Genomic DNA, 7183 nt, shown 5'->3' with positions numbered 1-7183 from the left:
GGTCAGATGTTTTTTCTGGTCTTTCTCCAACACTAATGCCGAAAGGGTAAAACTCAATTATACATAACAAAAAATCTCCGTCGAAGAAGAAACTGTTCAGATGGAATCCAGTTTAATTTGTATTAAGAGACAAATAAATGCTGGGGGGGAGGAGGAGTGTGAAAAGATGTCCTTTCTAGCCTCTTGAAATCAATGGATTAAGAAGATCTTTCAGGAGCCTTGGAGTAGAGTTCAAGTCTCAACCTACTTGGCATCAACCCACCACACTGACTTAAACTTCCAACAAATTAACTTAAGTTCCACTAATTTCAACAGTTTAGCACTAAGTATAACAAAACCTGGATCCAATCCTTTGTTTATATCAGGAAGCATCAACCCATATCTACAACCAGAACTAGCTGGTTTTGGTAGAAGGAAGACCACATTCCCTTTCTCAGCATATATAGTGATGACCGATACCAGGACTGATCTCAAAGCATTTCCTCCTGAAAATCTACATTCAGGTCATCTCTTGCCCCTTCCAAGCTACAGATCTTCTCCCTCACAGAACCCCAGGAGCAAAACAATTGAAGTGTCCAATGAGATGGTATGACCAACATGTATAGTAGAATGAAGCCTTCCACTCCAGAAGAAAGAAGGGGTTGGATATTTACAAAACTTTGCTTTGGTTCCTAACTGCTGTTGGTGCAACATCTTCTCTCCAGCAAATTATGCTCTTATTCTCCTTGGACAGATGTTCTTGGACGTCTCCATAAAATGCCTCTTGGCCCTACGGAATAGTTCTCCAGTCTCCAATAAAGGATTGGGGAGGGGTGGGGGGGTGGAGACTTATCCCCATTCTCATCCTCATCATCACCATAAGGTGATGTCTGGAGATGATATAATGATCCTCAGGAGAGCAAACCCAAATCAGAGTTTTATTTCCAAAATTTCCCCAAACTAGGAAGGGGAAGTAGAAAGACGCTATTTTAGTCAATATAAAATTATGCAAATTGGAACTGCCTCTTTCCCAACCTTCTCAGCCCCAAGATTATCACTCATCATCCCCAGCAAGCATGGCTACTGATGAAGAGATCCTGGAATGGCAGAACTCTTTCTGAAGCACACATGAAAAGCAACTGGACTGCCACAACTAAATACTTTTGGAGAGATCTTTGTAAGTGTCTTAGGGTCTAGAAACTCAGTGTTGTTTTTGTTCATAACATATGTCCTTGCCAAACAAACACCATCTTGCATATTTTGCATTTTGTTTAAAAAACCACAAAACAACTAGATTTGGGTTAATTTGAGAACCCACAGAATAAATATTGATTTACTTGAATGGAGTAAACTCACTTCCCCACATAAATCCGATGGTTCTAATTTACTTGTGCTTTTTTGCAATGGCATCATCCTAGGAAGAAAATTAGACTTTAACATATCAGAACAAATCACAAAACCCAAATGTCAACTTCATATATCAGGCAATTACTTGGGGGTGTTTATTTTGGGGGAGAATTTGTACATTATATTTACTTAGAACGCCACATGAGTCCTTCCAAAATAAATAGGGACTATCATTCTTGGCCCAAACCCCTCACAGTTCAAGAGCGTTTCTCATCAATTTTCTGCCGCATTAATGAGGAAAAGCAGAGAGAGTCATTCATACTGTCTTTATGATAAGACTAACCTACAGGGCAAATCAAGATTGAGGACAAAGGGAAGACAAATGGATGGCGAGCCGTCGCAGCTCTCTCTTAATCCATCACTCGCATCGTTTTGTTTACCGTCTCAACGTTTGAATGCTGCACTTTAAGGGAATGTCGAAACACGGAGGTCCTGCAAACCAGGCACTGGGTAGACAAGGAGAGCGGTTGCATGTCAAGCCAATATTCGGTGTCAAGAGGCGGCTCCACCAAGTAGGTTCCCTTCCCCTTTTAAACCTAGATCGCTTCAAAAGATTGGGTTTCAAAAATGGCTTTCAGCCCTCGATGGCCACCTTAGGATTGCCATCACTGCAAGAAGATGCCTGGATTAAGCCAACCCTTCCGTGTTCCTGGGAAGAGCTGTTGATTTTAGATCCTCTTGGGGAGTCTTCTGGTTGGACATCGTGGGAGGCAGGATGCCTCGAGGGTTTCCTCTGGCTTCATCTGGCATGGTACTTCTGCGGAGCTCAGAAGGGGAAATGACTAGCAGTTACACCGTAGCCTGCAAGATCACGTAACTCTGGAGTGGTTTGCCTTAAGGGAAGAATACCCTGGGACTGTCCAGAAGTTTACCAAGAAAGATCAGTCCTGGGAAGTACAGCTTCCATTTCCTTTCTTTCTTTTGGTGGGTGGGTGGTCTATTTTGCCTAAGTGGTGAATGGTCTATGGCAAATACTAAACATAGCCGCTGAGGAAGTTTTAAACTGTTCGTCCAGATTTTATTGTGGAGATGTCAGCCCCGCTAGGTAGGCCAGACCAGGAAATCAACTCCGCAGGAAGACTAAAACTACTTTTCTTGCGAATGGCTATAATAAGAGAATCTGATGGTGTGTACCTCCTCCTCCTTATACGCCAATGAATTAGGGAGGTGTCTGTCTCAGCAGCTTCCAAATGGTATCTGGACATTCTGGACTAAAAAATGTTTCAGCCCCCTTTGCCTAGGTAACAGCTTCTACATATCTCCATCAAGGTCATCATCCTTCCATCCTCCAAAGACAACTTGCTCAGAGATATTTTCAGTACAATTCAACCCTTCCCAACTTCAGGTCTTTCCTAGGGTGTGGAGAACTTCCTTTCACTTGCGCTGGATAGCATTAAATTGCCAAGAGACAATCTTTCATTGTAAGAAGCTCAGAAGGTCGTCTGTCCCGAGATCTTGGCTTAAGGGAATCCAGCGTAGTGGTTTCACCTTGTTGCATTAGAGTTTGGGCTCCGTGCTGGGCTGAGATACTGCATATTGGATCTATATTGCCCATGGTTACTTATTGCTCATGAACTTTCCCAACACCCTCCTGATGGCCACAGAAGTGGCAAGTGGTTCTCCAAAGAGAAAATGTCACTTATTCTATTAAAAGAACAAGTGGTAAGATGTTTTCCGAAGAAAGTAGAATAGGCCCTGTTTTTCTTTAACAACAATAATCCAGATTTTAATTTGCCATTTGGGGCAAGACCTTGAGATGCTTGCTTGCCTCTCAGCTCCTGGATCTTGGTGGCCTGTCAGATCCAATAGTGAGATCAATCTTCCCAATGCCCTCCAAACGTCTTGGATTGTAACTCTCAGAATCTCCAGACAGCATGTTTTTGCTTTTAAATCTTAGTGCAGATCCTCATAAACTCCATGTACAGTCTTGGGTGTTCCTCCAGGACAACTATGGTCCTGCAGAAACAATGCATAATTATGAAATAAAACACCTTCTCCCAGCCTGCCGCCCTCCAATCATTCCCAGTCACTCCAGCCAAGTGGATAATGATGGCTGGAGGGAAGTCCAGCATGTTTGGTCAAATGTCTGATGGCTGGAAAGGACCACGATTGCCGTTTGGCACAACTGGAGGGCGCCCGGCTGGAGATGACCCTGCTAGTTCTTGAAGACCTGTTTTACAAAGCAGCCAAGGTCTTCGCATACTCTGAACGAACATCCAGATTTCTCCATGCGTTTGGTAGCATTTTCACATTTATCGTTCCTCTTCTGCTCCTGGCCTCTCTTCTCCCGAAGCCTTCACTTTCTGACCTCAATTCCACATGGCAGCGGCACAAACAGGAGAACCCCACTTTTAGCAGTTTAAATTCAAATGCAAAATCCCCCCTGCACCATCGCCCGTTCTTTCCCCCTTTTGCTTCTTCTGATCAACCTTGCGATTGTCGCCATCTTCATAACCCACTGAATTAAGTTTAAAATCGGGGCAGGGCGCATTGTTTTCCCCCCCTCTGTTTGGCAAAGGCTCCTGTATGTCGAGATGCATTTTTCTGTTGACCCTCGGGGTTCCTTAGCAACCCTCTGAAAAGCCCTATATGCATTGATCACACACAATTGTCTAAGGGGTGGAAGTGTTAGGTGCATCAACCCCCGTGGGTGACGAAACGGTCATTCCTCTCATGTTGATCATCTGCTCGCCTCAAAATATTGTTGACTCAAACTCTCTGATCCCTGAGCATTTGCATGTGGCTGAAAAGATACAGTTAACCCGCCACACTGCAGCACCCAAGTTTCAGCTCCAAAGGTAGACCGGCTAAGAAGATCAGCCTGCCGCTTTGAGTCTGGGGGTGTGTTTCTCCTTTCTCTCTTAACTTAACTCTCCCCAATAAAGCATTAAAATGCCCTTGACAGTTAACCACAGATGATAATGCCGGTTTGATTGCCATGGGGCTCAGGAGAAGTTACAAAATCCTCCTCACTTCCTGAAGATAATTGGGGATCTCCCACCTCCGTCTGTTCTAGATTTTCAGAGCTTTTGCCTTTGTCTGCAATGATCCCCATTTACTAATTACTCCTGATGGAGCATCTGAAGAGGCTGTGTTTCGAGCATTGGCTAAGGGAGCTTTAAAATATTGGAGAAAATCTAAATTTCTATTTATTTCCACAGCAACTGATTAATAACGTCGTCTGCCAGCAATGAAATATGGTCTGAATTATCTGTTTGATTTCCTTCCTTCCTTCCTTCTTTCCTCCTTAGATTCTTAATGACATTTAATTCATTATGGATTTTTAACGTTTGACAAAGCTAGAACGGTCTCGCTCGAGTAATCTAAACTCTGTGGGGTTTTTCTTTCTCTTTTTAACCCTCTTTTTTTTGTTTTTTGTTTTTAAAGAAAAGGTAATCAAGGGGATGCTTTTAAAAACCTTCAGCTGTAAGTTAAATTGCAATCTTGCAATCATTTATGTCTAAGGTAGCATCCATCAACTTTACCAGGACCATTTAAGCTGTACATGCCTTTGTTTGAAATGCAGCTCCTTTTTAGACCAATTCTTGGAATCCAATTTGGCGAAGAGAGGTTTCCAGTACAAAACAGGCCTGCTGGTTTTAATGAGGCTACTCACAGGAGTAAGGGAAGGGCTGCACTTGAAGTCTGTCTTTCAAGGACAGTTGTAAAATGAGCTTTGTCCCAAAGTGCAGCTCCTTCAACAGGCTGATGTAAAGCATGTTTTGGGTTGCAAAATGGGGACGAGGTCACACACCGTGTAAATATTTCATTGCATGGTGTTTTCCCCCCAAAGTCACTTTGACTCAGCCTTTCCAAAGCATGAAGAATTAAATGACTGTCATTGAAAATCAGGTCCTATTCTCTTGGCGTGAATGGGTTTCCCTGGACCAAATGCAGGCCGTGAGGGGTGGAAATCCGTGGGGTTACACCATGGATTAATTTGACTCGTTAATGTCAATGGGCACCCCAAGGAATGATTAGACTTTGACCAGTGGCAAAAGTGCCATTGTCTAGCTGATTCGAAATTGAGACTAATGCTTTTGTGGGTCTTAACAATGGAATTTGTAGAAAGTCTATCGTTTTGTGGAGGGGGGAATAGGAAGTATCACAACACTCATTTTATGTAAAAGCCACAGAGAAGTCTGAATACTGTTGGCTAAGGACTGCCCCCAGTATTCTGTCATATAAATGAATATTCATGCTAAACATTCTTTCTTATCAGACCGAGGGACAGAACCACTTAGAAATGCCCTTTTTCTAAACATTGAGCTGGCTGCTGTGGCTGATCCAGTGGGCAGTGGGCCAGTGGGCAGAACAAATGGCTTTTGCACCAAAAAGTTTTCTTGGTTTAAACGTTGCATTTAGAACAAGGTCAGTTTGAACTCACAGGCTGGTCTGTAAAGAGCTAAAGCATCAAATTGCAATCATTTTTTTCCCCCTTGGAGGTGAGTTCAAATAATTGTAACAAAGCAGCACACGAGCAATTCTTCACGCGTTTTGTTTGAAATAGTTTGCTGTGTTGTGCAGGCAAATAAAAAGATTGGAGGCAGGCAGTGGGTGAGAAACACAGAGCAAGTATGAGAATCTGGAGGAATTTGATTGTACCCTTTTACTGTTCAGTTTTTCTCCTGGCCTTCTGAAATGCATTGGAGGAAACATATTTCAAAAAACGACACCAGGGAGTGAAGTGATTTGGGCTTTAAAATGCCAAGAGTGACTGCAGAGAAACTCAAGTGTCCTCCTTTCCCCAGCCTCCGTTTTCTTCCAAAGGCAAATGTGTAGTTCTTGAATTGAATTGAAGCCAAACTGAGGATTATTCCCCCATCCGCTCCTTGAAAGTTTTGCAGTTCCAGCCAAAGTTTCCTTTATAAAAGATTAATTAGTAAATTGGACTTTCATTTCCCTAGAAAAGAGCAGGAAGGAGAGGAGATGCAATTAAAAGTTAAAGGCATTCCAAAATGCCTCTTTCTTTTAAAGTCTTCATTAAGCTGAAGTTTTATTCCAAGAAAAACATTGGGGGATGTGTTGCAAAGCTGGGAGGACTTTAAAAAAAATCTCTGCTCTGTGTGTGTATGTGTGTGTGTGTGCATGTATGTTGCATCACATATATACCCATGCACAAATGTGTGTGTCTGTCTCTATGATGTCTCTAGATGATCTATCTATCATCTATCTATATCCATCCATCCATCCATCCATCAAATCTTTCAAAAGTTTCCCAACCCCATCAGCCTCAGGATGCTGACATGAAATGGTGGAGGGAACTGGTAGCATTTCAGCCCCTCCCTTTCACTAAATGTCTTCTGCTTAGACTAATATTGCCACCCACTGATATAATTTGTTTCACAGTCACTGGTCAGCAGCATGAATCAAATGTTGACATTCTAATTTCATGCGCACATGGATGTTTGCTTGGGCAGCCCCCTGTGCCTCCACCACTTGCTCCGTACCTGGCGTAAATCAGCAAGACAAGCTCTTTCTCCCCCCCAGCTGCCCCCCCCCCGAAACAGAAAAAGTTGTTGCTATCTCTGGAAGAAGCAGAGATCTCCAGAGAAGGTTTACAAAGCCGCGTTGCCCTTCCTCCCCTCCATAAGAGCAATTCTTCTATTTTCTGATCTGGTTACAAAACTTTCACAGTTGGATAATACATTTGAGCAAGTGAAAAACAAGTGAGGTTCGTGCAATATTAATGTGGGCGACTTCTGTGCAAACAGATTTGGGCAAAAGCAAGGTTGGTGATTTTTTCCCCCTCTGGCGTCCCCTTGATTGGGGTCCATGGGAAACACCGCTGGTGGAA

Source organism: Python bivittatus, unplaced genomic scaffold, assembly GCF_059951505.1.
Source record: "Python bivittatus isolate LINGU-HERP-01145 unplaced genomic scaffold, Pbiv_v1 ctg000530_np1212, whole genome shotgun sequence".
Lineage (NCBI taxonomy): Eukaryota > Metazoa > Chordata > Lepidosauria > Squamata > Pythonidae > Python > Python bivittatus.
Note: the sequence above shows the minus strand (reverse complement) of the source record.